The following is a 26,044-nucleotide window of genomic DNA, read 5'->3' on the forward strand; positions in this document are numbered from 1 at the left end:
GAAATACCGCTAAGCATTTTGTTCGGTGTGCTAACGATTCTGCCAGAACGCGGCCTCATACATTCTTAAATACTGCAGAACAGTGTAATGAGGAATCACCAAGTTATCATCTATGTATGCGGTATTTTGGACATGTAACTTCTACCATGGCCTTGGGTTGACTAAAACATCCCGGGGAAAATATTGTTAATCAGAGCAGCCATTCGTGGTTCATTTGAAACAGCTGTACCACACTTGGAGTATTTGTAAGTTCTTTGACTTCACTGTTTTTTTTTGTTTTATCTTTTTGTTTTATCAATCCCAATACTTATTTTTTATTTATTATTATTTTTTGCTTTGTTTAGTCGGGTACTTATTCTGCCGAACCGCTAAGTTACAGGGACGTAAACACCTCAACAGCAGTTGCCAAGTGGTGGTAAGGGACAAAGACATACACATAGACACATTTGTATGTATGTATGTATGTATGTATGTATGTATGTATGTATGTATGTATGTGTATGTATGTATGTATGTATGTATGTATGTATGTATGTATGTATGTATGTATGTATATATGTACAAGCTGTTGGACTCAGCGTTGCACGTGTTTACCGTGTTGAAGTTAAGTTCGCCTCTGACCTTGTATTGAATAAGCATTTCCTTAAAGACTATTCTATCAATTTTGTTGAAATTTTACACGTGAAAAAATGTAAAAGATGCAAGAGAAATGACATCTTTATAGGAATTTCCATTCAAACGCCCAATTGAGCTCACAAAAATCGATGCCAACTCACCAATATCGAGTTTTCCAAAAATTCCGGCCTTATTTGAAATTCAGGACATGTGATCTACCTATGTGCCAAAAATCATTAAAATTGGCTGGACGGCGTGGGAGGAGATAGAGTAACCCCAAACACACACACACACACACACCACACACACACACACAACACACACACACACACACACAGGTACCATTACACATTTATGTATATGTATGTATGTGTATATATGTACGACGAGCTTCTTTCAGTTTCCGTCTACCAAATCCACTCACAAAGTCTTGGTCTACCCGAAGATACAGTGCAAGGTGCCACGTAATGGTGCTGAACCCGGAACCATGTATTTAGGAAGCAAACTTCTTGCCACACAGCAACACTTGCACCTATATATGTATCTATGCGATGAACTCACTTCTCTTTCCATTGCTCAGTAAGCGTTGAGTCTAAATAATACGATGCGACGCTGTCTTGTTTTTGCATCTCTCCATTCAACATAGACCATGGTGGTGCCACTGTTGTTGATGCAGTTTCCATTCATTAATAGTATCTTCCTTGTCCGGTTGTCCAAATCACGGATTTCTTCAAGTGTCCAGAACAACCTCCCAAACGCTGTTACTAACACTGGCAGTGCAAAGCATTGTGGGATATAGTTTTATTGGATGCAGACACCAATGAGTTTCATACATTCCCAAATCTGCTGAAGTATTCTTTGGTCTCTATAGCTGAACTCACAGCATCACCATATGCAATATTTTTGTCGATTCTGAGAATGAATCAGTGAAATAGTCATGAGGCATCATCTATTCAGAAATACAGCAGAAAAATTCTTTATGGATAAATGACTAATAAATCTAATATATTTGTCTGTAATTTATGCAAAGCATGTACAGGTAAAACAAAATAATAAATCGACGCCAGTACTTAACCGCTAGGTTACGGGGCTGCAAACGTTCCAATACCAGTTGCCAAACAGTGGTGAGGAGACAAACACACACACCACACACACACACACACACATACACACACAGACACAAACACACACACACACAAATATATATAACGAGCTTCTTTCAGTTTCCGCCGACTAAATCCACTCAGAAGGCTTTGGTCGGTCCGAGGTGCCACGCAGTGGCACTGAACCCGGAACTATGTAGTTGGGAAGCAAGCTTCTTACCACACAGCCACGCTTGCGCCTGATGTTTTGTTTATTTTATCAAATTATTTTTTGTTTAGCACAGTTCAACCTTGATCAGGTAGACCTACGAACAAAGGCATTCCAGTCGCCATCTTCACGTCTAACGGTTGTGACCACAGCTGTGACTAACATTATCTAATATATCCTTTTTATTATGGTGTATCAATTCAAAGGGATTTGTTTGCTATTTCTAGCAGGCCGAGCGACCACATACAGGCGTTCTCGTTGACTCACTCATGTTTTCTGGAAAATATTAATAGAATAGTAAATATTCAAATCTCAGTGGTTTTAATGAATTTGATGTTTCTGTTTATCTTTAGAACAAATAAATATATTAATATCAAACACAAATGTTGCTTTGAAACACGATATACAAGAGATAAATATTAAAAAGTAGACAATGTCTTTAATATCTGGGAGCAATAGTTTCTATCTTGGGACTTATAAAATATTGCATTTCATCTTTTATCTTTAACTTGTTTCAGTCATTGGACTGCGACCATGCTGGGGCACCGCTTTGTGTGGTACTTATCCTGTTGATGTCTTCTTTGTCCTAACTACTTAATTACGGGTAAATAAACAAGCCTTAATTACGGGTAAATAAACGGCGGTGCATCAGTATGGCCGCAGCTCTGAGCTGAAACTAGAGAAAATGAAAAAAAAAGTCTACACCGATTGCAACGCGGTAGGCGAAACAAGCACAGGCACAAACACACACATACACACACACACATATATATGTATGTGTATGTATATGTGTATACATATATATATATATATATGTGTGTGTGTGTGTATATATATAAATATAAATATACTTACATACATACACACAGACGTGCGCTTATATATATATATATATATACAACGAAATAGTACTGCATCCCGGCGTTGTATTGTTTGTGCCTTTCTTATGGACAGAATCAGCACAGCTGATGTATAGTGAAATGGTTGGGGGTAGGGTACAATTTGCATGGGTTTGCATGAAAGGGCTTTTTGTTTTTAAGAAGAATCACGAACTATGTATTGTTTCATCGTATAAAATGGGGTTAATGTGATTTTGCCCGAAAATCACGTTTTCAAAATTTAAATTTCCCTCGTCCCCACCGCAATTTCTTAATTTGTAACTTTTTTTCGAATTAAATTTTTTTTTATCCACGTAGAAAAATACAGAGATTACGAATCTGGCAAATATATATATATATTTTTTAAAGTTTAATTTTTCATTAAGAAATACTGAATACCCCTTCCCCCACCTCACCCACCCATCACCTACCCGCTTTCAAAAAACTAAAACGTCTCAATGTTTCACTTTCGTCTGGTGTTTCAAGCATGCATAGAATTGTACTGAAATAGCAGATGTAAAAAATACCAGACCACCACCGGAAAACCTGACATGCTAGAAACAACAGGTAAACGACATTATTTCCGAAGAAACTTTACCGCTTTCCATAAAGCTAAAAGTGAAGCATTGAGAGTTTGCAGCTTTTTGAAAGTGGTGAGGTGATGGGTGGATGTTTTGGAAAGAGACTGGGGTGGGGAGAGAGAAAATTAAGATATTGAGAACGTGTTTTTGGGGCGAAATCCTAATCTCCTGTTTCGAAAACACAGGAATCGGAAGAAATTTAGAAAAAAAAAAATAAGGTGGAGGACGCAAATGTCACTTCCGCAATGCTAGAAAGAATAAGTAAAGGACAGGATTTCTGGAAAAACTCCCTCTTAAGTTTATATTGCAGATCGGTTTTTCAAATACGCTCATCACAAACACAAATTACAGAATGGATAAAGGTGATTTCAATTGGATTTGAGCTGTAATTTTGCGCATGCACACAACAATAAATAACATAATTCGTACAGAAGATTTACCATATGTGTGTGAATCTGCCGAATCAAGTTATTTCATGGCATTCTTTCGTTTGAAGCAGCAAAGTTTTCAACTCGATCATATGGTCGATCATATGGAATCATATGATTGTTAGTTCATTTCTGTAATTTTTTTTATTTCTTTATGCTTTGAAGAGAGCAGAAATTGAAAGAGAGGAGAAAGTGAAAAGCAATATTTACTTTGAAGTGAGAGGAGAAAGTGAAAGATATATGTATGTGCATATGAAATGGACGTGTGTGCGTGTGAGTGTGAGAGAGAGTGAGTGAGTGAGCGAGTGAGTGAGTGAGTGAGTGAGCGAGTGAGTGAAGGTGTGTGTTGTCATGTATGTATGCTTTTTGCTTGAATGTGTAAGTGGCACTCAATCATTCTCTCTCTCTCTCTCTCTCTCTCTCTCTCTCTCTCTCATGCACACACACATCATCGTTCACATACATGTACATAAATACATATGCATACATCGTTTTTGTATGTATATGTTCGTGTGCATGTGAGAGAGAGGGAGTGACTGTATCTCCTCATAACGTATAGAGAAATGGATGTCGTTTAATGAGTGACTAATTCGGAGAAACATTACTTTTATTATTCACACATCGTCACTCTCGTAATGCAACATATTGTAATTTTGGTTCAAATTGAAAGTGTGAAACTGTTTCCATTTTCTAATGAAACCTGATCGTTGTAGAGCAGTGTCTTTCAAATAAATATAGCTGGTTGTTGAGATAATGTAGATATTATGTAAATGATAATAAAGTTTATTTGGTAACCGAAAGATTACTGAATCTTTTGATACCCCAGAGTCAAAATCGGCAACTCAGTTTTCAAATGCATAAGGAACATACGCGCACGCGCACACACACACAAACTCTTTCTGCCTCGTATTTATTTATGCACCCTTTTCAAGCTTAGTCAGGCTCATGGGCCCGGTTTCTCGGTTTCTGTGGCGCCCGTCCATCGCAGCGTTACCCAGGAACAGGAAGAAAGAGTGAGAAAGTTGGGGCGAAAGAGTACAACAGGGGTCACCACCACCCCCTGCCGGAGCCTCGAGGTATTTTCGCTCAATAAACACCCACAACGCCCGGTCTGGGAATCGAAACCGCGATCCTCCGACCGCGAGTCCGCTGCCCTAAACACTAGGCCTCCACTATATATATATATATATATATATATATATTATATATATATGTGTGTGTGTGTGTATATATATATAAATATAAATATACTTACATACATACACACAGACGTGCGCTTATATATATATATATATACAACGAAATAGTACTGCATCCCGGCGTTGTATTGTTTGTGCCTTTCTTATGGACAGAATCAGCACAGCTGATGTATAGTGAAATGGTTGGGGGTAGGGTACAATTTGCATGGGTTTGCATGAAAGGGCTTTTTGTTTTTAAGAAGAATCACGAACTATGTATTGTTTCATCGTATAAAATGGGGTTAATGTGATTTTGCCCGAAAATCACGTTTTCAAAATTTAAATTTCCCTCGTCCCCACCGCAATTTCTTAATTTGTAACTTTTTTTCGAATTAAATTTTTTTTTATCCACGTAGAAAAATACAGAGATTACGAATCTGGCAAATATATATATATTTTTTTTAAAGTTTAATTTTTCATTAAGAAATACTGAATACCCCTTTCCCCACCTCACCCACCCATCACCTACCCGCTTTCAAAAAACTAAAACGTCTCAATGTTTCACTTTCGTCTGGTGTTTCAAGCATGCATAGAATTGTACTGAAATAGCAGATGTAAAAAATACCAGACCACCACCGGAAAACCTGACATGCTAGAAACAACAAGTAAACGACATTATTTCCGAAGAAACTTTACCGCTTTCCATAAAGCTAAAAGTGAAGCATGAGAGTTTGCAGCTTTTTGAAAGTGGTGAGGTGATGGGTGGATGTTTTGGAAAGAGACTGGGGTGGGGAGAGAGAAAATTAAGATATTGAGAACGTGTTTTTGGGGCGAAATCCTAATCTCCTGTTTCGAAAACACAGGAATCGGAAGAAATTTAGAAAAAAAAAATAAGGTGGAGGACGCAAATGTCACTTCCGCAATGCTAGAAAGAATAAGTAAAGGACAGGATTTCTGGAAAAACTCCCTCTTAAGTTTATATTGCAGATCGGTTTTTCAAATACGCTCATCACAAACACAAATTACAGAATGGATAAAGGTGATTTCAATTGGATTTGAGCTGTAATTTTGCGCATGCACACAACAATAAATAACATAATTCGTACAGAAGATTTATCATATGTGTGTGAATCTGCCGAAGCAAGTTATTTCATGGCATTCTTTCGTTTGAAGCAGCAAAGTTTTCAACTCGATCATATGGTCGATCATATGGAATCATATGATTGTTAGTTCATTTCTGTAATTTTTTTAATTTCTTTATGCTTTGAAGAGAGCAGAAATTGAAAGAGAGGAGAAAGTGAAAAGCAATATTTACTTTGAAGTGAGAGGAGAAAGTGAAAGATATATGTATGTGCATATGAAATGGACGTGTGTGCGTGTGAGTGTGAGAGAGAGTGAGTGAGTGAGTGAGCGAGTGAGTGAGTGAGTGAGTGAGCGAGTGAGTGAAGGTGTGTGTTGTCATGTATGTATGCTTTTTGCTTGAATGTGTAAGTGGCACTCAATCATTCTCTCTCTCTCTCTCTCTCTCTCTCTCTCTCTCTCATGCACACACACATCATCGTTCACATACATGTACATAAATACATATGCATACATCGTTTTTGTATGTATATGTTCGTGTGCATGTGAGAGAGAGGGAGTGACTGTATCTCCTCATAACGTATAGAGAAATGGATGTCTTTTAATGAGTGACTAATTCGGAGAAACATTACTTTTATTATTCACACATCGTCACTCTCGTAATGCAACATATTGTAATTTTGGTTCAAATTGAAAGTGTGAAACTGTTTCCACTTTCTAATGAAACCTGATCGTTGTAGAGCAGTGTCTTTCAAATAAATATAGCTGGTTGTTGAGATAATGTAGATATTATGTAAATGATAATAAAGTTTATTTGGTAACCGAAAGATTACTGAATCTTTTGATACCCCAGAGTCAAAATCGGCAACTCAGTTTTCAAATGCATAAGGAACATACGCGTACGCGCACACACACACAAACTCTTTCTGCCTCGTATTTATTTATGCACCCTTTTCAAGCTTAGTCAGGCTCATGGGCCCGGTTTCTCGGTTTCTGTGGCGCCCGTCCATCGCAGCGTTACCCAGAAACAGGAAGAAAGAGTGAGAAAGTTGGGGCGAAAGAGTACAACAGGGATCACCACCACCCCCTGCCGGAGCCTCGAAGTATTTTCGCTCAATGAACACCCACAACGCCCGGTCTCGGAATCGAAACCGCGATCCTCCGACCGCGAGTCCGCTGCCCTAAACACTAGGCCTCCACTATATATATATATATATATATATATATATGACAGGCTTCCACTTAGTTTACATCAACCAAATTCACTCACACGGCATTGGTTGGCATGGTGCAAAGATTGTTGCCGAAGGTGCTGCACAATAGGCTTGAATCTGAAACCACATGACTACAAAGCGAGATTCTTTACCGCATAGCCATGATTACGTCTGTATTTTTATTTATTTATTCATTTATTCATTCATTCATTCATTCATTTATTTACTTATTCGTGCATGATGTTCTATAGCTAAAGAAAGAAGTCAAACAATTTCATACATCACACTACACAGGTCACCGTTGTTTTCAACTTAGATTCTACACACCATCTTTTTCGCCAAAGTTTTATATGTAAAACACTTTCAGGTTTTTCTTTTGTTTCTTTTACAAATTATCTGTTGTTTGTCCCAAGGCAAGCCTAAGTCATCACTCCTATGTCAAAGATGCTCCAATCCTGACCTCACTGTCGTTTAAAAGGTATTTAGAAATACGCTATCTAATGTTGTCTTTTTCATTTTAAATATGGTGGCGAGTGTTTTGGGAAAGATTTGTTCGCTATTTCTAGCTCCCGTAGACTCGTAGACTCGTAGTTTTTCTTTAAATTATAAGTAATAGACTAATAAACATTCGAATCCCAATGATTCAATGATTTTGATGCTTTTCGTTTAGTTTTAGAATCAAATCAATAAATTAATATCTAATACGAACTGAACTTTGAAATAAGATATACGAATGAAATTCGCATATACACTCATTACTTACTTTTCTGCCTTTGACCGCATTACTTATAAATGTCGTTACTTTCAGTGCTGGCTCTAAATTCAATAGAATATCTTCTGAGATGACTTAAAAGTAATACACACACACGCACGCACGCAGGCATGCACACACATACATACATATATACACATATATAAGAACAACAAGAATGTAGAATATTGCATCTTTATTTGATGATTACACCATACAGAACCGACGATCAATTCTCTTGTACCAGGATATTTCGATATAGAAAAAGGTTAAAAAAATATCAATCAATCCAGTATATCCGAAATCTATACTAACGAAATCTATACTAACGAAATCTATACATAAAATACAAATGTTATGAAGGTGACCCATAATAGCTTGAATTTAAAGCGAACTGATACAAGAGCCATAATACAAGAACGCAGACAAAACGAGCATGAAGAAGAAATATCATTGTCTAAGAAAAGTCAGTTTAGTATCAAAATTTACGATGACTTCGGCAGACAACTAAAGAATAAAAAATTAACATAGAAATGCTACATCAAAGCATTTAGTTATTTAGCTATTTATGTATGCAACAAAAATCTTGAAAAATTTGCTTATTAGATTATAGGAAAAGTAAATATAATGATGATGTTATTTGCTATTGAAATATTTAAATGTTTTTCTATATTTATGAGACATTGCAACGGAAGATTGGTTCTAGAATTTAATAACCCTAATTTTCAAGTAACTATATAATATATTTCCTAATGATAAAGATCACATTCAAAATTACCGGTACTGTACGATGGCGCATAGCTTATAATAGACTGCTTCCTGTTATCCAACTCTTAAATACATTTACTAAGATTCGTAGAAGAAGAATTGTTATGTAATCTAAATGTCCAAATAGCTGCGGAAGAAGCTATGCAATAATACGAACGATCTCCAGCAATTACCATACAATGATATGCTATATTCTTTCTTAAACACTGATTTTCTAAGGGACATGTAAGTCTATTTTTGAAATTACAAAGGCGCTTGTTCACTCCTATGAGGCACTCCTGTTTAAAGGAACTAGTACTAATTCTACTCCCAGAATTAGGTTCTAAAACAGATTATTAGTAGTATTATGATCAATACCGTTATTATATTTTATCTTAAAGACATTATCAATCACTGTTGGAATTAGTTTCGCCCAAAGTATCAAAAAGATACACACACACAGAGGCACGCACACACACACACACACACACACAACACACACACACACAGACACACACACACACACACACACACACACACACACACACACACACACAAGCAAACAAACGAACATGGATTCACTCACACACATATATATGTACCGAATAGGTAATATTTATTCCCACTTAAATGTCGATGTTCTATTAGAACAAATTACTATGAGAGAGACTGTCATACTGGTTTTTTTTGTGGGGGGGGGGTGCAAAATCCACTCTGGTTTAAATCGCCAACGGTGAGACAAATTCCTGCTACCTCCAGAACTGAGACCATCATATATATATATATATATATATATATATGCTCGCAGTATAACCCGGACTTGCCCGGCGTTAAGTTACGATTATTATGCTAATCAAGTTCTTTATTTCAAACCAAATTAATATAGACGTCAAATTTGGGCGAAATCCGTTGAAATTAGCTATATTATATATATATATATATATATATATATATATGATTTTGATTTTGATTTTTCCAGTTTCAGCTAATGAGCTTTGCTACACGGGTTTACCTCACGGATGCTTTTTAGCAAACGCCATCTGATACATGAGAGAGTTCGATGCAGCTGCCCTCATCTGCACCTCCTGCCGTGAAGTTGATTCATCCGGGACACCTGACTGGAAGAGATCCAGTCCTACTTTAAAGACATCCGCATCTACACCATGCAGGTCCCTCAGGTTCTTCGGGAGGACATTGAAGAGCCGTGGGCCTCTGAAGCCCAGGCTATCACAATATCTTGTCCTACATCTTGATGGCAAATTTGGAGTCCTTGGTACTACGCAGTGGCGTCCGGTTCTGGCGTTTGTGTGACTCTCGATGCCAAAGTCTGGGACAAGACCTTCCAGGATATATATATATATTATATATATTATATATATGTAATATAATATAAATATATATGGGCAACAGACACGAACACACATACACACGCGTACGTACACCTATTGCATGTTTTGTGCACGCATACATGTTCATAAACAGAAATGAATGGGGAAAATGTTGTTAAATTTGTAGATTAACACTCGCACGTTTTTCACTAAAGCATATATACTATGATTATAAAATATAGTGTCTTTCAAAAACAAAAAGCAAAACATTTTACATTTTATTTTTTACGAACGTTATAACTTACTCTCTCTCTCTCTCTCTCTCTCCTCTCTCACTTTGTCTTTCCCGTGAAACTCTCTGCCTCCTTCTTCCACTTTTCTTTACCTTATTTTTTTTTCTTAGACGCTGGCAAGAACGTTGTCATTTAATCTCTGTCTCTCCCTCTCTCACTTTGTCTTTCCCGTGAAACTCTCTGCCTCCTTCTTCCACTTTTCTTTATTTTATTTTTTTTGTTAGACGCTGGCAAAAAAGCTAAGGCTGTTTATGAACGTTGTCATTTACTCTGTCTCTCCCTCTCTCACTTTTATTTTAATTGTTTGTTTATTCACACGTTTCGTCTCATTCGATACCCTGACCCCAATGTTTGTTTTGTCTGTCCCCTCTTTTTCTCAACCTTATGGTGAATAAAGAAATACTCTCTCTCTCTCTCTCTCCTCTCTCACTTTGTCTTTCCCGCGAAACTCTCTGCCTTCTTCTTCCACTTTTCTTTATCTTATTTTTTTTTTTGTTAGACGCCATCAAAAAAGCCGAGGCTGATATTTTTCGTAGCTAAAAGCTATGTCTGAAAATAGATATTTACGCTACCCACGGGTGCCTCGGGGAAAAAATAAGTTGACAAATGTCCTCCTAAAATTGGAGCGACATGCGTGCTAATTTGTGGAAAGCATAAATTACAATCACGTACACACACACACACAAATCCTCCCTTTTATAGATATGATATATATATATATATATATATATATATATATATATATTATATATATATATATATATATATATATATATAGATAGATAGATAGATAGATAGATAGATAGATAGATAGATAGATAGATAGATAGATAGATAGATAGATAGATATACAGATATATATATACATATATATATATGAAGTGGTTCGACAGAGTGCCAAACACCGACCTGTGCAAAAGGGCCAACCAGGAGCCCATACATGTTCAGATTAGACGAAGGAAATGGAGATGGATCGGACGCACACTGAATGCAAACACGAACCCTCGAATGTTGACTGGACCCGCAGGGGAAAAGGAAGCGAGGACACCCGAAACAGACATGGAAGCGGGGCATTTTGGACGAACTCAGGACCACCGGCCTGACATGGGAAGCAGCCAAGAAACATGCCAATGACCGCAAAAAGTGGAAAACAACTGTTGAGGCCCTATGCTCCATAAGGAGCAAAAAGGATTAAGAAGAAGAAGATATATATATCTGTACGCAATGTCTAATTTCTAGCAAGTTCAATATACAATACTTAACTATTACTATATTCACATATTTACTCACATATCTTCATCATCATCATCACTGTCATCATCAGGATCATCAACATCATCATCGTTGTCGATTTAGTCTCCTCTTTTCCAAGCTTGCATGGGTTGGGTAAAGTTTATTGGGGCAGACGTTTTATGGCCAGATGCTCTTCTTGTCGTCAACCCTTACCTAACCTAAGGTTAGATATATATACAACAGAATCCCTATATGTACATGTGGTCCTATCAAACAGGTATGTTTTATTGTTCCTTATCTGTAACTCAATTGATCACCCTGGTTTCTCTACATCCTTAACATTAAGTTTAGCGTCACAAAAAGATTTCCTAAGTATACGGGCTAATTTTCCATTCGGTGTAACGTCGAGGAAAGCTCTTTGAGTCGCTAATCTTAAAATTAAGATTGTAGAGAAACCGGGAAGCTCTATAAGTCACAGGTAAGAACTACACATCCCTTTCATAGAACCACATACACAAATTTTCCCGTAACTTTCAAGAATAAAATATTTGTTAATCGCTTATGGTGAAAGCTGTCTATTTTATCAAAGGAGTGATTGTTTAGCCCCAGGTCAGCCTTGATCAAGCAGATCTATGATCAAAGGCATTCCACACGTGATCATCCCATTTTTATAATGATATCTAGGGCTGTCATTGTCTAAAGTATCCGTCCATTTTTTAAAACGGTTGGATCATATTTGAGTGAGATTTGGTTGTTGTTTCTCTCAGATCTAGAGACCACAGACTGTCTCCCACCATTAGCTCGTTATCAAATTTGTAGTTACTTTAAATCAACGTAAAACCTACACTTGAAGAAAATAGTGTAAAATTAGTCTAATTTGTTAATTATTTTATAACTTTCCTGAATAATAATTAGTGTGATTTCATTGCTAGTCAGCTCATTAGTTTCACAGACACGTAGCTTATTTATTTATTTATTTATTCATTTATTTATTTATTCATTTATTAATTACACAAATGAACTGATCGCAGATGTTGTACATGTCCATGATCAAAATATCTTTTATATTAGCAAATAAAGGAGTTTATATGAGGTTAATTAAATCTCCTTCAAATCACACCTTTAAAACGAGAAAGTACATATTTAGGCACAAGCGTCGCTCAGTCCCACTGCGTGGCTCCTTGGGCAAGTGTCTTCATTTCCAATCTCGGGCTAACCAAAGCCTTGTGAGTGGATTTGGTGGATAGAAACTGAAACAATCCCATCACATGTGTGTGTGTGTGCGTGCATATGTGCATGAGCGTGTGCGTGCGTGTATATGCATGTGTGTGTATTTACTTGCCGTTCCAAAAAGTAGTCACCAAAACAGACCGAACGTGCAGTGAGCCGTGCTAAAACAACAGCATCTAAAAAGCTGCGCTCAATTGTCTCATTCCATAGTAAGATAGTGAGACAAAATTCGATGTAGAGGACTGTTACAACAGGTCCTTCGATACGTTAGTTTTCGACTATATTGACTTGATTTTACACTCTTTCACGATTGCTCGTGTACAATATTGTATGTATATATTCTTGAAATTACCTAATTCGCAAATAATGAGGAGTCTTTTTAAATATCTTCTCACTAACCCGGTTTCAATCGCATGTTATTTACGAAGCTTTTTCGGTGGCTTCGTAATGCTTGAATATTAATACAGTAAGGAGATGATAAGTCTTGTTTTGACTTTCTCCCTTAGAATAATCATATACATATGACCTCGAACCCACAAGAGTAAACAAGCGAGACAGAGACAGGCAGAAACAAGGAAAATATATATATATATATATATATATATATATTTACATATATTGCGCTGAAGATAGAAGAAAATCAATCTATTTAAGATTTTACTCTTGAAATTAGCTAATACGGATTTTTTCAACAAATTTTATTCAACAAAAACAGTAACATGTAAATCAAAACATCTTTAAATGATTATTGCGGAGCATATTCACCATCTACTTCAATTACTGTTTCCCATTTGCTTGGCAGACGACCAGACCGTCATTTAAAGATGTTTTTGTTAAATATTGTTATTGTTTTTGTTGAATAAAATTTGTTGAAAAAAAGCAGCAATTATTATGCACCAACCCAATACATGCATACATACATACATACATACATATATATATATATATATATATATATATATATTTATAATTATTGATTTAATATATAAATCGCTATAAATTGTTTCTTTTTTCCATGCTGATTACTTGATAATTATCATTAACGCGATTTTTTTCCTTGTTTTATGCATATATAGTTAATAATTCTCGCATTGAAATTTTGGACAGTAATGTTGTTGTTGATGATGATGCTGATGATGATGACGATGACGTTGCTACTTCCGACAGAAATCCAATCATTTTTGAAGGTTTACACATTGATCCACCCAAGAACCAATAATCAGACTCCTTTGAGATTCTCGGATGCAGTCTTTTGCTTCAAGAAGCCTATGATCGAAACAGTTTTCGTAGATTAAACCGAGCACAGTACTTGACTGGTACTTTATTTTAGCGACCCTTGAAGTATGAAAGGCAGGGTGATTTCGACAGAATTTCAACTCAGAACTTACTGCGTTAAAACCACATACCATAAACCATTTTAAACATATATCATTTTTTTCTTTTATTCTTTTATTTGGTTCAGTCATTTGACTGCGGCCATGTTGGAGCACTACCTTTAGTGGAACAAATCGAACTCAGAACTTATTCTTTGTACGCTTAGTATTTATTCTATCGATCTTTTTGCCGAACCGCTAAGTTTCGGGGACGTAAACACACTAACATCAGCTGTCAAGCGATGGTGGGAGAGAAACATAGACACAGAAACATACACACACACACACACACACGCACACACATATATATATGCACACATATATATGTGAAGGCGGCGAGCTGGCAGAAACGTTAGCACGCCGGGCGAAATGCGTTGCCGTATGTCGTCTGCCGTTACGTTCCGAGTTCAAATTCCGCCGAGGTCGACTTTGCCTTTCATCCTTCCGGGGTCGATAAATTAAGTACCAGTTACGCACTGGGTTCGATGTAATCGACTTAATCCCTTTGTCTGTCCTTGTTTGTCTCCTCTGTGCTTAGCCCCTTGTGGGTAGTAAATAAATATATATATATGCACACATACATATATATATACAACGGGCTTCCTTCAGTTTCCGTCTACCAAATCCACTTACAAGGCTTTGTTCAACCCGAGGCTATAGTAGAAGACACTTGGCCAAGGTGCCTTAATTTTCCTCTTTAAAAGTCCCTAGCGACTGCAAATAAGTATCTATGGCACGTGACTTTGCAGTTAGGCGGGCTGCACTACGATCTGGAGATCGTGGTTTCGATTCCCAGACCGTTGCACGTTGTGTTCCTGTGCAAAACATATTATTCCACGTTGCTCTAGTCCACTTAGCTGTAAATGGATAAACACACAACGGGCTAGCCTGCCTTCTGATCAAGGGGAATGTCGGATTCCTAGTCTAACCAGCAGAGTGACATCATTCGAAAGCTAAAACAAAACGATGCAAAGCGCATTGTGACCAGCGATTTCTAACATCTGATAGTCTGGTCGATCACGTGATCTATGGTTATAACAGCGAGCTGGAATGACAGAACCTTTGGAGTGTCAAACTGCTGTATACTTTAAATCAATTCGCAACTAGAATGGTTTAGAAATATTAAATTCGATCCAGTACTACAGTTCTTTATTAGTATTTTATTTTATCGAGCCTAGAAAGAATAAAACACAAAGCTAACAACCTCAGCGAAATTTGAACTCAGAGTGCAACTAAATTTGACAGGCATTTTGCTTGATTCTCTAACGATCTTAACAATAGTGTTCATGAAATTTATCCGACTAAATGACGACAGTTCTATTATGTGTGTGTATTTATGTGTAAGAGATACGCCTTTTGAAAAACGTCAAATTTGATCGTATTCATTTTTATTCGACGCCTCAATATTGCTAATAAGTATTATATTTGAAAACAATGACAAATGTTGCTGGGGGAAAAGCGCTAACAAAACCTCAATTAAACTATCAGATATTGCCATTTTTCTCTTAGCGACCTGACATTCACAGAAGTCAAGGCAGTAACATGGCTATCAATTGCCTTTTTTTTATGAGTCGGAGACGGCCAATACTCTTTAACCGTCTTTTCATCAAAGAATGTATTGAGAATTATTTCATCGCTCTGACAGCTTCATTATTTAACGTCTTTCACGTCACCTAAGAGAAATTTCTAGTTTATTATGGCAGAATTTCCAGTGGCAGCAAGCATCTTAATTAAACATTTTCATTGAATACGAGAAAAAGGAAAGGGGAAAGAAAAAAAATAAAAGCAAAGAACAAGGAAGAATAAAAACAAATAAAAATCTAATTGAATAGTTCACTGATTTCTTATTTTGCCTTACTATAAAATACGACACTATTTTGTTAAGGGAAGCAATAAAGCTTGTTAAATAGCTCCGGTTAATCACCGGTATATGCATTTTTCTTTCTAAAAGATGAAATGCAATGTCTGCCTCTTGATAAATTCGCTGTAGATGCAGAATAGTAAAGTTAGCAAGACCTAGGGCTGACATTCTTTTTCGCTGTTGTGTTCTGATCGCAATTAATAATAATAATAATAATGATAATAATAATAATAATAATAATAATAATAATAATAATAATAATGATGATGATGATGATGATGATGATGATGATGATGATGATGATGATGATGATGATGATGATGATGATGATGATGATGATGATGATGATGATGATGATAATAATAATAATGATAATAATGATAATGATGATGATGATAACAACAACAACAACAACAACAACAACAATAATAATAATAATAATAATGATAATAGTTTTCACTAAATATGAGCCTAGGCAAAAGAAATGTACACGAATTGAATTGCCTCAACGATCTCTCATATGATGACCGTAGTCAAGTTGTAATGATGATCCTCTCTCCACTCTCGCTGCACCAACTTTTTCAGTTAAAATTACACTAGTAGTGAATATATATATATATATATATAGGCCTGCTCGCTTAGCCAGCAGAGTGGCGTCATTTGAAGGCTAAAACAATGCGTGCGAAGCGCATTGTGACCAACGATGTGTAGCAACATCAGATAGCTTGGTCGGTCACGGTGATCACGGTAATATATATATATATATACATACATACATACATACATACATACATACATACATATATATATACACACACACACAAATATATATATATATATATTATATATATAGGTTTTAAGATTAATTCTGATTAAGAACGGCAAGGGACATCAATATGAGAGTGTAATTACTTTTAAACAATGTATATATATATGTAATTATATGTACATATATATATCATTAGATATATATACGTATATACATACGTATATACATATTTATACATATATTCATATATTTATACATATATTCATATATATATATATACATATACATGCAATGTATATGTATATTTGTATATATATATGTATATATATACATATATATATATACGTATGCATACACACATACACACTCACACATACACACACACACAGCAGCAGTAGCAGCAGCAGAGCAGCGGGATGTGAACCTGCGTTTGGCATGTATAAACACTTAAGCATTGTGTCACCAGCATGAAGCCAAAATAAATGAATAAATAAATAACTACAAACAGTTACGCTATGAGTGAGAATCAATATTAATCAACGATCTACCATTTTAGAAAGTATTCTAGTTATGAAGACTGTTTTGCTTTTCGAGATAAAATAAGAAGCATTTAATTACTGAGGTCTGGAGGGAAGAGCTATGCTCTTGGATTTTGCTGACTCTCCAAAACCTGTGAGATGACCATGGCTAATAATGTTGATCTTGAATAGTTGCGTGATGAAAGTTGCAGGAAAAAAAACACACATGTGCAGGCTGGATACTCGAGAGAAATGATGATCAGTTGGTAAAGTCAGAAAACAGCATAGCTCCCATGACTTTCGGAAACATTTTTTCACGCTAAGAGTTGCTGAAGCATGGAACAAACTGCCGGCATCAGTTGTTAGTTGTCGGAGCACTGCATCCTTCAAAACTTCCATGCTTCCTGAGATTCGCCAACACTACACCTGATTTTCTCCCCTCCATACACACGCAAGCATGTATCTGACTCATACACTGTTCACTTCCCAGACATTTGTACATTACTGCATGTACTTTATACGCACTTTCTGACAAGTTGTGGTGCACCTGAGCACTGTATACAATAATTTCATTATATATTATATTATATAAACGACCTGGCGGGTGACGGGAAGAATAGAGGTGAGTGAGCCGGGTGTATGTGAGAGGTCAATTCCAAGGGGCATAAGCCAAAGTCGAAGTTGTTAAAAACTTAGAGAAGGAACAGCACGTCTGTGGAACAGAAGCTGGAGTGCATTGGTAAGCGACTTCATATCAATCAGTCTACTGGGCCTTACTTTGGCTGCAGTCTAAGACATCTGTATGAGTAGCAGCCGCATCGTCCCAGGTGTAGGCTCATTACCCGATTGTGGGTCTCACCTGTAATTTGTTGCGAGTTGGTAGTTGTTAGGTGGGCGGGAAAACTAAAATATTTTCTTGCTCTGAAGAGATTCTTTCTGGTGCGTTCCTTTCCAATTCTGAGAAAATGAAATTGCTCTGAGAGATGGTGAGGACCAGCATTTGTAGCGAGTTTGAGAGTTCTAGTCGCTTGTTGTCCTTTTACTTGTTTCGTTCATTTGATTGCGGCCTGCTGGAGCACCGATTTTAGTCGAGCAAATCGACCCCTGGACTTATTCTTCGTAAGCCCAGTACTTATTCTATCGGTCTCTTTTGCCGAACCGCTAAGTTACAGGGACGTAAACGCACCAGCAATGTTAGGGGGACAAAAACAGACATACAAACATACACACACGCGCGCACAAACATAGACACACACATATACGACGGGCTTCTTTCAGTTTCCGTCTATCAAATCCACTCACAAGGCTTTGGTCGGCCCGAGTCTGTTGTAGAAGACACTTGCCCGAGTGGGACTGAACCCGGAACCGTGTGGTTGGTAAGCAAGCTACTTACCACACAGCCACTCCTGCGCCTTGTTGTTCATGTTTATATTGAATAATGGCGTTATTTTACTGATACATATCTTTATGTTCTTGAAAGAAACAATATTAGTATGACTCCGAAGGAGATGTCTTCGAGGCCCTCTCTGCCCATGTAATTAGAATAGATTTCGCATGAAATGTCTAGGCTGCATGTCGCCAACACTTGGGGACAAGAGATCGGGGGAGAGTAAAGGGTGATATCATTGGAGTTGGAGTGAGTATTTTTGGGTATGATGGCAAGTAGGTCTTTGATGTGAATGAGGAAGAGTATTAGGAGAAAAAATAATCAACCTTGGGACACAAATGTTACATAATTTGTATTATGTCAATATTGGTTTAAAATCTTGGCACATGGTCTGCAATTTCGGGTAAAGCGTACGTCGAGTATATCGACCCCCAGTGCTCAAATGGTATTTAATTTATCGACCCCGAAAGGATGAAAGTTAAAATCGATCTAGGTGGAATTTGAACTCAGAACATGAAGACGAATGAAATACCGTTAAGCATTTTGCCGGCGAGCAAACGATTCTGCGAGCTCACTGCCTCCAAAATTATACAAATATAACATATAATAGTGTATATTATTAGTTCGATGTCACCTTGGTAGAAAGAGACAAAACGAAGAGGCAGAACATAGAAGACGTTAAATGCAAGTGGGGGTGGGGTGATCAAAATATTGCGAGAAACAGGTGTAGAGAGAGATTTTGCAATGGCTGAAGTAACGTGTCTTGATCAAAATGAAAGTGCAAATTTTTATCGTAATATTGGTGAAATATATATTTTCACTTATTATTATAGTTTATGTTCAAAAGGGAAGAAAGAAAAGATAAACAGTGGGGAAAAAAACACGTCACGTGTTGATTCTAAATGATAGGAGTTCACACACTAAATTTCATAGTTTATATTGAAAGCGAAATACAAAAATAAAAAAAATACAGAACTGGAAACAAAACACGTTTAGTATCCGTATTGATTTTACGTAATGGAAGTTCACACACCCAAACACTAGTAGAAGCTCTCACTCACTCACTCACTCACTCACTCAATCACTCACTCATTCACTCATTCACTTACTCACTCACTCATTCACTCACTCACTCACTCATTCACTCACTCACTCATTCACTCACTCACTCACTCACTCACTCACTCACTCACTCATTCACTCTCTCACTCACACACTCACTTTTACAGACAGAAATACGCAAACTATTTTTTCTCTCTCTTTTTCTCATTTTCTCTCTCTCTCTCTCTCTCTCACACACACACACACATACACACACACATACACACACACACACATACACACACACAGGCAATATAACAGAACTATTGTTTTCTTGACTGAACGTACGAAAACCAATCATTAACATAACACTTTGCAGGTCGGTTTAGAAAAACATTTTCTAGGTACAAAAAAATTGTTTAGCATTTAATTTCGCATACATACATACATACATACATACATATGAATACATATATACATACATACATCATACATAGATTCAAACACATGCAAGCATACACACATGCACATATACTAACATATATATACACACACATGCGTACACTCATACACACACACACCTGCATCCATACAAATATGTTTGTGTATGCGTGTGTGTATATATAGGGATAGATAGATAGACAGACAGACAGACAGACAGACAGACAGATAGATAGATAGATAGATAGATAGATAGATAGACAGACAGACAGACAGACAGACAGACATACAGATAGATAGATAGATAGATAGATAGATAGATAGATATTTAGATAGATAGATAGATAGATAGGTAGATAGATAGATAGATAGATAGATAGATAGACAACAGACAGACAGACAGATAGATAGATAATAGATAGATAGAAGATAGATAGATAGATAGAAGATAGATAGATAGATAGATAGATAGATAGATATATAGATAGATAGACAGACAGACAGACAGACAGACAGACAGATAGATAATAGATAGATAGATAGATAGATAGATGATAGATAGATAGATGATAGATAGATAGATAGGTAGATAGATAGATAGATAGATAGATAGATAGACAGACAGACAGACAGACAGATAGATAGATAATAGATAGATAGATAGATAGATAGATAGATATTTAGATAGATAGATAGATAGATAGATAGATAGACAGACAGACAGACAGACAGACAGACAGACAGACAGACAGATAGATAGATAGATAGATAGATAGATAGATAGATAGATAGATAGATAGATAGATAGATAGATAGATAGATAGATAGATAGATAGATATTTAGATAGATAGATAGATAGATAGATAGATAGATTATATATTATCATGTATTTAAGATTTATTTTGAAAAGAAAAAATTATTTAATTTCTCGTATATATTTTGTTTTAGAAATTGCTTGCGAAAGAAACGCAATTAATATTTAATCACGCACAGGAACACACACACACACACACACACACACCACACACACACACACACACACATGTATGCATGTATGTATGTCCATATACGCGTGTGTGAGTGCGTGTGCTTGTGTGTTTGTATGTGCGTACTATGTGTGTTAAAAGATACGTAACGAAAAGTTTCACGGACTTAAAAAATAACATCACATTTACAATTTAATTTAATTCTTTTTTTTATGTTAAACACAAACTGCGAAGTTTTTAGATAAGAAATTATCAATGGCTTCTGGTTTTTAATGGTTATGCTACTTTCTATTGATAATAAAATTACCGGAATTTTTTCTCGGCGTTTCCGTCTATGTTATATATATATATATATATAAATAATATTATATTATATTATATTACCTTTTACTTGCTTTATCATTAGACTGCCACCATGCTGGGGCACCGCTTTGAAGAATTTTAATCGAACGAATTGACCCCAGTATTTATTTTTTTTAATAGCTCGATACATATTGTATCGAACCCTTTTGCCGAACTGTTAAGTTACCAGAACATAAACACACCAACACCGGTTAGCAAGTGATGGTGGTGAACAAGTACACACACATACACACATATATATATAATATACGACGAGCTTCTTTCAGTTTCCGCCTACCAAATCCACTCACAAGACTTTGGTCAACTCGAGGCTGCAGTACAAAACATTTGCCCAAGGTGCCACGCAGTAGGACTGAACCTGGAACCATGTGGTTGGGAAGCAAACTTCCTACCACATAACCATACCCCACCTTACACACACACATATACACATATATGCATATATATATATACATATGCATATATAATATATATATATATATATATATATATATATATATATATATATATATACACACCCCACAATATATATATGTATGTATGTATGTATGTATGTATGTATGTATGTATGTATGTATGTATGTAGGTAGGTAGGTAGGTAGGTAGGTAGGTAGGTAGAAAGGCAAAAATACAAGTCAGCTTAATGTATATATTTATACTGAATACAAAATACAGATTATGGATTAAAGGAACAAAGTAAACGAAAGGTGTGATGAAAGAATTTTATGTTCGCAGCTGTTTCGGTAGCGCTATGCTCTGTGCCGTAACGACGTTCACACGCATGGAATATCCATGATGTGACATGTGTATGCAATAGCATAAGATCCAGTGGCTTTGTTTGGCGGAAGTCTGGTCACCGTCATCAGAAGTGAAAATAGCGAATGCGTATTTCATAGCAGTGTTTACAATGTATAAAGTTTTATGGAGAAGAGAATGGGTTAGTAAGGGAAGTGTTCGAGGAAAGAGAAGGTATAGATAGAGAAGTGGTGGTGGAGTGATTAAAGAGGAATTAATGTTATGAAAATTAGGTGACAAAAACAGAAGAGAGGGTAGATAAAGTATATTGTGATAGCATGACAGTTGTAGGGTGGTCTTCAAAAATATATGGAATAGCAGGGAGACCATGAGTAGTAAACGCCAGTACAGACATGGTAAGTTGTAAAGGAAGACAGCTGCAACTCAATGATATAGTAGGGGATGTGTATATCTTCAGTGAATCGTCACTTAATGTCGTTGATAGATTCTTGAGCAGTAAAACGGAGTAAAGCGAATCCTAGTTTATAACGTGTTCAATAAGGGAGTCAAAGTTTCCATTCTTACAATATATTCCTACGGCATATTCTCAACCACAAATGTATTAAGAAACTTCTAAATATGGACTTAAAACACTTCTGGTATTAAACGATGAAATATGACCGTGTGTGTGTGTGCGCTCTCTCTCTCTCTCTCTCTCTCTCTCTCTCTCTCTCTCTCTCTCTTTCTTACGGTAGAAATGCATTCAAGGTATAGATAGAAAAGTAGTGGTGGAGTGATTAAAGAAGAATTAATGTTATGAAAATATATCTGGTGGGCTCTATAGGGACGATGCCCTCATGGCAGTAAATGGCTTATCTAAACCGAAAGTCGAACGTATAAAGAAGTCATTAAGAAAATTTGTTTAGAATCTTTTTAATTTCAATATTGTATTTGATACTAACACAAAAATTATGAATTGCTTTGGATGTCACACTTAATTTAAATATCCTTACTGGAAACCAAACCAAATATTACAATATATAAACGTTTCCTCTAATCCTCCAAAATTAACCCTCGATAGTATCGTTATGGCTATCTCTATTAGAATATTCAACCCATCAGCAAATGAGATCTTTAATGCACATCTCCCATTTTATAGTCGAGCCCTTAAACTAAACGGATTTCGTGATCATATTTTCTACATCCACGACACCAGACTCAAAACCAATTAGCTAATTTCCATTCTGACAATCTTGAAATTACTAATACGATTTCTGCCTTCAATTATAAACGTACAAGAAAACTTTTTTGCTAACCATACGAAACTTCATAACCTTCATTTTAGTAACCGCAATAAACGTAGTCCCTCTATATCTGAACACCCTATTGTGGTAACCCACTCTAAATCTAGAAAGAGAAATTATTTGGTTCGCCCCCCACCATTTTCTCTCAGTCAAAAATTTATCAAAACTGTTTAAGATTCTGAAATTAAATTTTCCTAAGCACCACAAATATTACCCCATATTTAACACTCTATAGAGTTATCTTACTCTACCACATCGAATTTGGGACCTATAATGGCATCCTCAAATAGAAATAGACTCCGACTTCAAATGGTTAAAAGCTTAGATCACCATAAGGTGCACCATATAAGTCCAAATAAGATTAATAAAACAAAAGTCTATCTAAATCTAAAAGCAATCAATCCCAACTAAACCTCGGCCAACACGACACAACTTTAATAAATCTGAGTAAAATTAAAGATAGAAATGGAAATACTTGTAACTGTAAGGTCCCCGAATTATGTCCGCTCGCTGGATTTTTTTTTTTTTTTACGAAAAAATGTAATTTATAAATGCAGTGTGGAAAATGGCAAACATCAGATAAGGGTATACATAGGAAGCATTACAGATTTTAAGAGACGATATCGAACCCATTTACATTCCTTTAGTAAACTAAAATATAAACTGCACTGCGCTAGCTTGATACATACATGATTTAGAATTACAGAACATCAATTGCACATTATCTTGGTCTATTATAGATGAGGTTACCCCCCCCCCATACGATTATAGGCAGATGCAGAATGTACACAAAAGAATCATACTATCCTCCGCCTGTATAATTCTACCGTATTAAATAAGTTTTTCGATGCTATTCATTCGTATAACCACAGATATTACTCAACTTTCATGAGACCTTTTAAAAATCCGAACGTAGCCTTACTAAGTTACGCCGCACAACTTAAGACAATATTGCCTATAACACGATATTGCCAATATAAATTTTAACAAAGACATTAAGTAGTGTAGCTTTTACTCCCATCAGCCCTCATATAGACTTCCACCATTTGCATAAATATAGCCGTTCTTCCATAAAATCTTCTAGTTACCTCTGAATGCATTAGACCCTGTTTATGGGCTCCCAACGTGTGTGTCAATTTGAAAGCGATAACAAATTGTTTTCTTTGTTTTTGTGTCCACAGACAGCCGTAGTAGACAGTCCATATTTAGTTATCAAAGAATAAATATTTGCTAAGCAAAATTATTAACCGCACTTTCTATCACAACTCGATTCAAAATCAAACAATAACCAGAAGTGGCTTTTCATGAATCTTGCAAACTTCATAATTCGCCACGAGGCTGCTATGTTTTAATATGTACTTTTACCACCCTACACAACTGTTTTTTTTTTTATTTATTCGTCTAAATCTATGACTTTCATTTAACAACTTTTTCTAAGAATCCTTAATACGTCAAACAGATGCTTAGTGACATTTTTTCCGGTTCATCTTCTGAGTTCAAATGCTGCCGAAATCGACTTTGCCTTTCATCCTTTCGGAATTGCTAAAATAACTACCATTTGATCTCTGGGGCTAATGTAATCGATTTAATCCATCTTCTAAAATTGCTGGCACTGTGCCAAAATTTGAAACAACTATTTAATACCGCGTCTAAATAGATGTTAGAATAAAAAGGTTTTACTGGAAAATCGAAAAGGAACCGGTTTGCGTTCAGTACATCTGATAATCATTAAAAAAAAAACACCCATCTTGCTATAGAAATGCATTAGTTCGAATCTGTTAAACACAAAGGCGTGCTTTAGGTTTCATTGTCTATTTTATGTCTTATGAACTGACGTACCTTAAAATAGTTACATCTCTTTGAAGATGTGGATGGATGTATAAATATAGCTTCTGAGATGATATTCCTGAAATAAAATATAGTGAAAAATCAGTATCGTTGTCTATAACTTTTTATTTATCTATATTTCCCTGAACTGAAAGCACAAATTACAAAAGAAAGGAAAGCATAAAAGGAAACAAAAAAAAAATTCTGTTTGTGAAGTGAACACTTTGCGGAATGTTTTTTCATAGTATTTTGGTTTTATAGTGTTACAACAATGTTATAACGAAATGATGTTGAAATGAACCACGTTTACTAAGCTCAGCCACCTAACACGTACATACATTTTATTTATTTATCTATATAGGAGTAGGAGTGGCTGTGTGGTAAGCAGCTTGCTTACGAACCACATTGTTCCAGGTTCAGTCCCACTGCGTGGCAACTTGGGCAAGTGTCTTCTACTATAACCTCGGGCCGACCAAAGTCTTGTGAATGGATTTGCTAAACGGAAACTGAAAGAAGCCCGTTGTATGAGTGTATATATGTATGTATGTGTTTGTGTGTCTGTGTTTGCCCC

The sequence above is a fragment of the Octopus sinensis genome, linkage group LG7, assembly GCF_006345805.1.
Source record: "Octopus sinensis linkage group LG7, ASM634580v1, whole genome shotgun sequence".
NCBI lineage: Eukaryota > Metazoa > Mollusca > Cephalopoda > Octopoda > Octopodidae > Octopus > Octopus sinensis.